The 11753-nt window shown below is 46.6% G+C and overlaps 2 pseudogenes; both read left to right on the forward strand.

Annotated features, from left to right (window-relative positions):
* The first annotated feature begins 268 nt into the window (after positions 1 to 268).
* Positions 269 to 387, forward strand: LOC136643002 (5S ribosomal RNA; annotated as a pseudogene).
* Positions 388 to 7929: 7542 nt separating this feature from the next.
* Positions 7930 to 8049, forward strand: LOC136643191 (5S ribosomal RNA; annotated as a pseudogene).
* Positions 8050 to 11753: the final 3704 nt, after the last annotated feature.

An 11753-nucleotide genomic window follows, 5' to 3' on the forward strand; every position in this document is an offset into this window, starting at 1 on the left:
GATTCAGAACCTGGGAAATTTAGCTTTCTCAACTCGGTCCTTTGCAGTGACCAACCTGTTACTTTGCAATGCCTCTACACACCTATTTGACAGGTAACGAGTTTAGGTCAAATGTTGTCAAGGCCATCCATCCACAAAGAGCGGGGAAGAAAATGTCAAATGCTATTGCTTAATATGTTCTGCAACAGCTTCCTGGCAACACTGAGATTTCAGGATTGCTAATTTCAGATCAGAATTACTGCCTTACCTATATATCCTATATCCTGGTTTTAAAAAAAATATTACCCTGCACATGCCCAATCTCATCTGATCTTGGAAGCTAAACAGAGTCAGGCCTGGTTAGTACTTGGATGGGAGACCGCCTGGGAATACTGGGTGCTGTAGGCTTATACCATAGTCTTTCGAGACTGAAGGTTGTCAACCATTGTATTGAATTCTATTGCTCGTTGATCATGAGTTCATTTAGGTTCCCCATATGAGGCAGCAAAGGAAGGTAAAAACTATTTTAAATAAGGAATATTGAATTAATAACACAGCCTCATTAATTGGTGAATCACCAATTAATTTACCCAGATATCCCCAGACAGCAGCCTTGACTGGCGTGGAGTCCTTTAGGACAGGGTTTCTCAACCTGTAGTATGGGTACCCCCAGTGGTACTTGAGGTGGTGTCTGGTGATACTCGCAGGACCTTTGGACACCTACTGCCCAGCAGTGAGAACAGGTAGGCAATGCAACAAACAGCAGGAGGCTTGGCTTGGCAGGCAAAGCTCCAAAGCATGCTTTACCGCACTCGAAAAAGCCCTCCTGCCTGTGTAAACACTCTTACTGGTGTTTGTCGTGTTGCATTTGGCCTCCCAACCCAAAAGTCACTGGCAATGATGTCATTGCTAGTTACTTCCAGAGGTACTTCGAATCGGTGGACCTTGTGAAGCAGTACAGCAGAGGACAAACCTTGAGAAACACTGCTTTAGGGTCTTAAGTGATACTTGTAATCTCATGATACTTCTGGAGATGGAAGCTCTAAGCAGCTATGTTTGTATGTTGAGCATTTGTTAGTTGAAAACAGGGAAATATGGAGGCTTCTGTAGTAGCTATCCTGTGCTGTTGTCCATTTTTTGATGTTGTATTGTATCCAGGAATGTGCAGCATGGGGGCAGTAGGTAAGGAAGAACTGCCCACTGGAGTCCTCTGCGGCCACTACTGCTGTGAGTGTGCAAGCACTCCAGCCGCTGGTCAGAGTGCATGGATTTTAAGTGCTTGTTCCTCATGTGGGGGCAGCACTTTTGGGAGGATTCCAATGGGGTGGATCTGCCTCACATGCCACCCCCACACCACATGCCCCTGATTTGGGGCAGGGGTAGGTCAGGCGGTGGGCATTCTTAGAGTGGGCAGGTGGGAAGCTGGGAGGTTTTTAAAAACGGAAGGAGAGGGGACCTGGGAAATTATAGGCCAGTCAGCCTGTTCCAGGTAAGATGGTGGAACGCCTCATCAAAGATAGAATCTTAAAACACACAGACGTACAAGCCTTGCTGAGGGAGAATCAGCATGGCTTCTGTAAGGGTAAGTCTTGCCTCACGAACCTTTTAGAATTCTTTGAAAAGGTCAACAGGCATGTGGATGCGGGAGAACCCGTAGACATTATATATCTGGACTTTCAGAAGGCGTTCGACACGGTCCCCTACCAAAGGCTACTGAAAAAACTCCACAGTCAGGGAATTAGAGGACAGGTCCTCTCATGGATTGGGAACTGGTTGAAGACCAGGAAGCAGAGAATGGGTGTCAATGGGCAATTTTCACAGTGGAGAGAGGTGAAAAGCGGTGTGCCCCAAGGATCTGTCCTGGGACCGGTGCTTTTTAACCTCTTCATAAATGACCTGGAGACAGGGGTGAGCAGTGAGGTGGCTAAGTCTGCAGACAACACCAAACTTTTCCTAATGGTGAAGACCAGAAACGACTGTGAAGAGCTCCAGAAGGATCTCTTCAAACTGGGAGAATGGGCAGCAAAATGGCAGATGCGTTTCAAAATAAGTAAATGTAAAGTAATGTACAGTGGGGCAAAAAATCAAATTTCACATATAGGCAATGGGTTCTGAGCTGTCTGTGACAGATCAGGAGAGAGATCTTGGGGTACTGGTGGACAGCTTGATGAAAGTGTCAATCCTATGTGCAGCTGTGGTGAAGAAGGCCAATTCCATGCTTGGGATTATTAAAAAAAAAAGAGTGAGAATAAAATGGCCAAAGGCCCATCTAGTCCAGTTTCCTGTATCTCATAGTAGCCCACCAGGTGCTTCAGGAGCACACAAGACAACAGGAGACCTGCATCCTAGTGCCCTCCCTTGCATCTGGCATTCTGAGGTCGCCTACTTATGAAACAAGGAGGTTAATCATACACATCAAGGCTTGTAACCTGTGACGGACTTTGCCTCCAGAAAATTTGACCAATCCCCTGCCATCACCACATCCTGTGGCAAGGAGTTCCACAGACTAACTGCACACTGGGTAAAGAAATATTTTCTTTTGTCTGTCCTAACTCTCACAACACCTAATTTTAGCAGATGTCCCTTAGTTCTGGGCTTGTGTGAGAGGGAAAAGAACATCGCTCTCCATCTACTCTACCCATCCCCTCATAATTTTGTATGTCTCAATCATGTCGCCCCTCAGGTGCATTTTTTCTAGACTGAAGAGCCCAAAACGTTGTAGTCTTTCCTCATAAGGGAGGTGCCCCAGCCCAGCCATCATTTTGGTTGCTCTCTTCTGCACCTTTTCCATGTCCGCTATATCCACTGTTGGACTGGAGACACCCACTAGAGCAGGGGTGCTCACACTTTTTTGGCTCGAGAGCTACTTTGAAACCCAGCAAGGCCCGGAGATCTATCAGAGTTTTTTAAACAATGTTCGCGCCATCATAACATATAACATTTATGTGTACAATGTATGTTGGTGTACCTTGAGCCCCACTGAGTATAACAGGACTTACTCCTGAGTAGACATGCCTAGGATTAGGCTGTGAGGCTGCAATCCTAGCCACACTTACCTGGGAGTAAGCCCCATTGAGTACAATGGGCCTTACTCCCGGCGTTTCATCCCAGAGGCACCTGAAAGGGGGGGGTCGGCACTCCGCGATCTACTCATTTTGCCTCGCGATCTACCAGTAGATCGCGATCCACCTATTGAGCACCCCTGCACTAGAGCATGTAAGGCTGTGTAAGGGGGTTTAATTGGGCAGGGGTTGGGCTGAAATAAGGAGAAAATTATAGGTTGAAATGGAATAAAACAATGTACCCATAGGCATTATTGAGGAAAAACACCATCATTTACTGTGAACTCAGCAAAAACCTCACTGCTGGGACCAAGGGGACAAAGGGCAGGCAAGCAGTGCTCTCTCTCATCCTTTAGGCCAGTGTTTCTCAAACTGTGGGTCAGGACCCACTTGGTGGGTCATGAGTCAATTTCCAGTGTGTCCCCATTCATTTCAATGTGCATTTTATTTTTAATATATTAGACTTGATGCTACCATGGTATGTGACAGCATTTGGGGGAATGTTACAGATCTGTACTGTACTTTTAAGAGGCTACTATCTATATCCTTTTAACAATGATAGTCAATAGGACTTATTACTGGGTAAGTATGGATAGGATTGCAGCCTTTGGGATGTTTGGGAATTGTTTTTAAACAGTTCAGCAACTGCTTGGGAGGCTTAGGAGGGTTCTTTTTTATTTTAAATACATTTTTAAACTTATACCTATCGTAAATTTTTAATTGACTTACTTATTTAATTGATTGACTGATTTGATTTTGTCCTACATGGGTGTTAAAAATTTCCCTGCTTGATGATATCACTTCCGGCCATCATGTCACTTCCAGGTTAATGACGTCACTTTGGGTGGGTCCTGACTGATTGTCATTCTAAAAAGTGGGTCCTGGTGCTAAAAAAGTTGGAGAACAACTGCTTTAGGCCTTAGAAAGGAAGGAAAAGTAAATGAAGAACCCAAGTGATAACAAACGGAAACAAGTGATACTGAGTTGGCTGTCTGGGAAGAACTTAATCAATTGCAGGAGGAATGTGCTAGGCAAGCAAAGGCATCCTTGAGTCTTAGGAAGAATTCCAGGAAAACCTGTTGAAAGAGAGCTCGTAAATTTGCCTTCCTGGACAGGGTTGGAATGATTAGTAATATACGTTTAATATTCAGTAGCTATGTGTTAACTGTGCGAGGAATGTGCTGCATGGAGTTTTTCTAACGCAGCGGTTCTCACACATTTAGCACCAGGACCCACGTTTTAGTACGAGAATCTGTCAGGACCCGCCAGAAGTGATGTCATGACCGGAAGTGACATCATCAAGCAGGGGGATTTTTAACAATCCTAGGGTGTAATCCTACCTACACTTACCCAGGAGTAAGTTCCATCTCCTGTCATTGTTAAGAGCATCTACATAGTAGCCTGTTGAAACTACAAACCTGTAACATTTGCCCAAATGCATATTGGTACCCTTTCCTTTTTATTTCTCTGCCTGCCAAGCCAGATCCTCACATTCCAGGTCCCTGACAGCCCTTCTCATAACAGGGCGGTGACAGGGTGAGGAGAAGAGGAGATCGGGCCCAGGGGGAGGTCAGGTCCAACAAATCAACTGGGAGGACAGGTTCCCTCACCGCCCTGAGCAAATAAACCATCTGTGGTGTTCCTCCTGCCACAAATCATGGATTGTCACACTCTTGGCCTGCTTGCAGGAAGGTATGTTGGCTGAGGCCCAGTTGAAACATGCAGAAACCCACGTGGAAATGAGCTTCTCCTTAGTATAAGTGGACACGTGGATGCAAGATCCACATGTTTCCTTCGCTCTGGGACATCCATGAGTACCCCTTTCCAACTTTTTCATCACTTAACCCGTTTCTGCCCTGCCCACAGGTGTACACATTTGATCCCTGTTTCATACATGCAACACTGGGCAGAAATGGCTTGAGCTGGAATGCTATGCGCACCTTCCTGGGAGTAAGACTCAATGAGCACAATGGGACTTGCTCCTGAGTAGACATGCCTGGGCTTGGGCTGCAAATCTCTTCGTTTGGAGCCTTCCACAGGGGTTTCTGAACATATCGTTGCAAAACTCCTGTGATTTTCAGTCGTAACAAACTTGGTGAGATGACATTGTAGACTGTCTTCCTGGCAAGCCTGTCACCACAGCTCCTCCTCTCCATACTTTTCACTTTTGAGGGGATCTGTCTTCTTCCCCTTACGTGCTCTGGAGAGAGAAGTGAGGGACGTATTGTCTAGGAATGCCTACTCAGAAGCAAGTCCCATTGTGTTCAGTGGGTCTTACTCCCAGGAACTTTTATATAGGATGATGGCCCAGACAGAGAGAAAGAAAGAACTACATCTTTCCTGCTCCCCTTCTCCATTTGCTCTTAGCTGTCTCCCTCCCTCTCCATGTGCATGTGCGCACGCCCATGCTCATACATTGCTCCCTTCCCTGGTGTTTCTTTTTGTCTTCTCTTTCCAAAAGACCTACAGTTATCAGTTTAAGATACCATGAGCTTGAGTGTGATATATACCAGGGGGACAAATCAGGATGAAACAGAGATGGACCAAAATCCAAGGCAAGGCATTATGGGAAACGTTAAATTACAAGTGGTTAAGGGGAGATATGAACAAGGAAAACTGTTCTGGGCACCCAGCCCAGAGCACTGATGTAGAATTTTGCAACCCAGGAAGTAATACATAAAGAACTATAAAAGTACCATTGCAACAAGTAGATTTCAGAATATTTGGGATGGCACAACACATGATGAGCATGCAATCCTGTACGTGCTTCCTTAGGGGGAATCCCTATTAAATTCATTGGGACTTGCTTCCAACTGAAAGCTCAGTGTGGGGCAGCAGATGTGGGAGAAGCATTTGCAGGGGGGTATCAACAGGCAGAGGAAGGGTGGGAGCCACAGAGACAGTTGATGGTGTCTGCCCAGTACAGACCGAAACATTTACTTTTAGCACCTGGCTCTCCAAATGGACATGCTGTGGTGGAACACAAGATGGGAAGTTGTTCCACTGGGAAGGAATGAGGAAGAATGTGACAAACTATATACGGTCCTATGTGACATGCCAAGGGACTGGGAGGGTCTCATGACCAAGTCAAAGCTCTTCAGCCTTTTCCAATCATGGAAAATTCTTTCCAAAGAACTGCTGTAGACATTTTTCGTCTATCTCCTTAGGAAACATCCACTAGCAAGCACCCAGTACATTCATTTACATCCATTAACATCTATTAACAGTAGATGCAGTTATGGATTTTATTATATGCTATCCCTGTGATTTTCAACCCTTTTCAACCCCATGGCACACTGACGAGGCACTAAAATTGTCAAGGCACACCATCAGGATTTTGACAATTGACACGGCACACCACACTGCCAGTGGGGGGGGCCCACATCCTCCATTGGCCCTACTAATAAATGACCTTCCCCCAAATTCCTGTGGCACACCTGTGGACCACTTGCAGCACACCAATGTGCCACGGCACAGTGGTTGAAAATGGCTGTATCCATAGCTGTTGTTCTGAACCATATGGGTACAGCCCTGGACACAATGCAAGTTTTAAACAATGTGGTTTCTTACCACTGGTGCTCAAATTGCTTACTTGGGGGAATTAGTTAAAGAGCCCAGGATGGAATAGCTAAGCCCTCTCCAGCCTTTACCTTCCCTGAAGGAGGAAGCAGGGAAACACGGGGTCTTTTAGGCTGGATGCATTTATGAGAATCAATTCAAGAGAAAGGCAACGGAGTATCTCTCCGCCCTCCCCCCCCCCCCCAAAAAAAAAAATCTGGTTAATGAAATCTGATGTTTCAGAGCACAGGCCTGCGGCCTCTGCAGGCTTCAGAATGGACATTTTGGCCAAAAAAAAACAACCCACAACTTCCAATTATTTTGCCCTTGTAAGGCATTCTGAGGCCTAGGGAAAGAAGGAGGGGGCAGATAGGAGAGGGATGAGCAGAATCAGACCAGATACTTAAGAAGGAAGCCCATGATAAGGAGGTCCGATCAAGTGGGAGAGACAGTGCGGAGGGCTAGGTGTATGGGACCAAGAGGCCAGCCCTGTCCCAAGGAAGCGATCCAGACCTTGAACAAAGAAGAGTGCAGGTGTTGTAAACGCCCTCCCTGCCCATGCTCTGAGGCTAACCAGGGTGAGGAGCAACTTGGGACAGTTTTGCAGCTGCAGAGGGAACCACATGCCACTGGGCAATGAGTGACCAGGCCAGCTATGAGAACCCTCTCCCAGGTGTGGCATGGGCAGATGGGCCACCTGACACAGTCTATAAACCCTAACAGGTGTGTGTTGTGTGTCATGTGCCTAGGCTGTGGTGTGAGTGGGTATGTATTAAGTACACTGACATGAAAGGGATAGAGAATGATTTTCAGGGAAGGATGAATAGGAGAGCCCTGCTTTTGTCCCCACTGGTACACTATAGATGAGAGACAGTGGAGCAGGGACAGATCTAATGGGGGGGCATGGGTTTATGGCCTCCCCAAACTGTCGTGCCAGCAGGGAACGGTGCCCACCAGGATGAGGAGCAAAGTCGGGCACCAGGGAAATGTCCGCTGGACAGGGCACCAGCAGCGAGATCACACCTGGACAATGCTCTGTCTGGTCTGAGGTCACACGAGACCCTGGGCAGGCCATGTAGCTGGAAGGGACAGGACTCCTCGATCCGGTGGCCGGGTTCATAAGGAGCCAGGCCGCTGAGGAGGGAGGTCGCTTCTTTGTGAGCTCCAAGGTGGCAACCTGGGGGAGCCTGCTTGCTGCCTTTTCTCAGCCTCCAGTTAAGGTAGTGCTCATGCCCCCCCCCAAACACTGGATTCGCCCCTGCGCAAGGGGGGGGGGTGTGAGGCAGAGAGATGAGAACTTGCAAAAGAGGAAAGAAAGGTTTCAAAGGGTGATAGCAGCAACTGTTACCCTGCATATGCCCGATCTCGTCTAATCTCGGAAGCTAAGCAGGGTCAGGCCTGGTTAGTACTTGGATGGGAGACCGCTTGGGAATACCAGGTGCTGTAGGCTTATACCATAGTATTTCGAGACTGAAGGTTGCCAACCAAAGGGTGATAGCTCCCTGATTCCAGAGAGCTGTGCTGGGGTCCACAGAGTTCTGGGCAGATTGTGGAAACTCTGCCCTGATGCAACGCACAGGGGTTTTGTACCAGATGGTAGAGCGACAACCTGCTGGTCAAAACTCTGCAATACTTAAGGATTTTTTTTTTAGTTGCTGCTACCTGTAGAGCTAAGGCTGTGCACTACAGCCTCATCAGAGTGAGAAAGGGGCTCAGGCGTGATCTGCATTCATGTGTAAATGTGTCACTCCTGGATGAATGGACTCAGAACCAATGCTGAGGTGAGCAGTTGCTAGCACCCAATCATGGGAATCAAAAGGCAGGCAGGCAGAGGATGTAGTCTAAGGGGTTGTTCCAAAGGCTCAAAGGTAATAGCCAGAATGCAAAAGTACAAGGAATACCTCACAGTACTTTCGCAATCCAGATGTGCCAGGGAGATGCCAGGCACAGTGGAATGCGGTTACATCATCTTAAATGTCTACGTGTCAAATGCACTGCAAGCAGGAGGCTGCATGTAATGTAGATGTCATGAGACAACACTGCAGGCAAAGACAGAGAGATTACACACTTAGTGAAAGGCTACGTGCAGTGAGGGCAAATACCAAATGCAAACAGGAAGTGTACTGGAAGGTGGTGTCGGAAGCAGGAGGTTGCATCATGACATGAGCTTCTCTCCCCAAGTTGGGTGGCCTGAGCAAACCAACAGCGTTCTTGGGCTTGACTCAACTTTTCAGGGAAGCAGCATCCAATGTTTTAGAATAGGGCTACCTCAGAATGCCAGATGCAAGTGAGGGCACCAGGATGCAGGTCTCTTGTTGTCTTGTGTGCTCTCTGAGGCATTTGGTGGGCCGCTGTGAGATACAAGAAGCTGGACTAGATGGACCTGTGGCCTGATCCAGCGGGGCTGTTCTTATGTTCTTACTGTCCATTTTGGGGTAACATAATAGGTATGATAGTCCATAATAGTGCATGGTGGCATTGCTGGATGGCATATAGTTGGGTTGGGGACTCGGGTTTGGCTTGATTGAAGCTGCTCGCCATGGGCAGAGCAATCCAACACAATTCCCAAGCAGTGATGCAGCTACACAGCGGTGATCATGAGAACTGACACTTATCTGGATGAAGCATGTAAAAGTGCTGCCAATAGTAATTGGTGCGCTAGGGACAATATCAACACAATTTAACAAGTACTTTGCACAACTGGACACCCTGGCAATAACTCCAGTCTAATTACAGAAGACCACCATAATTGGCACAGCGTCCATCCTTCGTCAGTACCTCATCTACACCTAGATGTCAGGCAGATGTCCAGATGTGGATGAGGACTTACCAGCTGATAAATGTTGTGTTTTTGTGTGTGTATATGATCATTATCAGCTATGTTGTCATTTTGAAGTGAATAAATTAATAAATAAATAAAAATAATAATAATAGTTCATTAGACTATATTAGATGAGAACATGTTACAAAATGTTTAGAAACAAAAATGTAGGCTGTGGAATCTATTAAATTTAAATACTTGCCATCTCTTTACCTTATTTATTTATTTATTACATGTTTTTATACTGCCTTTCTCATCAGATTTTTTCATCAAACTTATTCAAAGCGGATTACACTGGCAGACTCCCATAAACACCCATAGCGGTTTTTACAATATTGTTCTATGTTATTCATATAGAAACATTAATTCTCCAGATTATCCTTCCCGGTGTGGTCGTCTCTCTGGCTGCACAGAGAAAGCCTTCTGAATTTTCCTACGATATCAAGCCAAGCAGGATCAAGTTGTTTATCATTCTTGCTGACTGACTTTTTTTTCACAATTCCTTCCACTCTCTCACTGTGGCCCGCTCTCTTCCAGAGGGTTATCACAACTCGTCAATGACTTCTGGTCTCCCATCCGGGCACGATCGAGCTAACCCTGTTCAACTTTCTTCGGGTAGACATATGTGTTGGCAACCTTCAGTCTCGAAAGGCTATGGTATCGCGCTCTGTCTGTCGGGTAGACAGCAGCTCAAATAAATCAAACACCAACTGAATTCAGACAAACATGTAGAGCCCAATCCTATCTTCTCTCTCCCATCCCCACCCCATCAATGCAGCCATGACAAAAAAAGGCACATGGTGTATCCAGCAGAGAAGTGACCTGAAGGCAACTGAGAGGTAAGTATAAAACATATATACACACCTCCCAGGAAGCTCTGGGACCACTTATGGGTCTCCTCAGATAAACCACCACTTTTGGTAGCCTATGTCGGAAGAGGAATGGAGCAGGGAAGTTTGGAATGAAGGGGAAATGCAAGGAGCCTGCACAGTGTAGAAAGGTTACTGAATGTTAACAGGAAGGAGGAACATCCTATTAATGTTCACTTAGTGCCCTCTAGTGTGCAAGCTAGTTATAACTGCATGCTCTGTTCTCCACTTTAAGCAAGAAAGGGCACAATCTTAATCCACTTTCCAGCACTGACATAAGGGCAATGCAGCTCCGAGGTAAGGGAACAAGCATTCCCTTACTTTGAGGAGGCCTCCGTGAGTGACACCCAACTGCAGGGTGCAGCACACGTTCCATTGGCACCGCTGTGCCAGTGCTGGAAAGTTGGTTAGGATATGGACCAAAGTAAAGCAAGATTCACGCACGCTTGCAGCAGGACTACAAGAAAAGTAAACCTAATGGGTTGTGGGAAGTGGATCCAGATCTGCGGATAACAGAATCCATGGATACCAGATCCACAAATATGTGGTTTGTATGTGGCCAAATATGTGGCCTGTCTTTATGTGGTTTACAGAGTCCTTCTTAAAGAAATTTTGATTGGAGGAGGCAACATGCTAGAGAGCACATTTATTACAGACCCAACCATTAATCTGAACTACTAGAAACGTAACTGAATGCACAACATGTGGAGGTGTTTGAAAATGGTCTTATTTATTTTACTCAAAAGTAAGCTCATTGTGAGCAGTAAGAGTGCAAGTGTGCAAGAATGCCAGTAAGCTAGCGCTTAGGCCTGCTCAGTGAACTTGCACAGTCTCCTGGATGCCGTGAATGTGCTATAAAGCACATTAGCACCACCTCAGGTGTCAGACAGGCCGTGCAAGCACGTGCACCAGCATCCTGGTGCTGAATCCAGATCAGGGAAGGGTACGTTCGCACCAGCCTAGGACGGTCAGTGCAGAGGGTTGGAGAGGGTGGTGGGAGAGCAGAATGAAGGTGTTTTGGGGCCAGGAGGGCAGGATGGTGGGCAGACAGGCTATGGGAGAGGGGTGCAGAGTAGCCCCGTGGGGTGGCAGGTGCATGACACAGGGTAAATATCCCTTTACTGGGAGTTGCAACACAGCCACCTCCTAAACTGTGCCATTCAGCCTGCCTGTTGCTCAGGTTAGAATTGGGCTGTTAAGCTGTAATCCCATCTTACTCACTGGAAACAAACACCTCTGACGATATGAATCACATTTACTGGTTATATTCTGCCATATAGATCGGATTTGAGTCACTGGAATTATTTCCACCAACAGGCAAATGCTTTCATCATGCTCAAAATGTACCTACTACACTGAGAACTGGTTCCTGAAAAATGTCTTACAAAATCTTCATGCCAGTGTGCGCTTAATACAGGATCTATTCAAATCAGGTGCGGAGCTGGGAGAGGTCAATATAACAGC

This window comes from Tiliqua scincoides, chromosome 2, assembly GCF_035046505.1.
Source record: "Tiliqua scincoides isolate rTilSci1 chromosome 2, rTilSci1.hap2, whole genome shotgun sequence".
NCBI lineage: Eukaryota > Metazoa > Chordata > Lepidosauria > Squamata > Scincidae > Tiliqua > Tiliqua scincoides.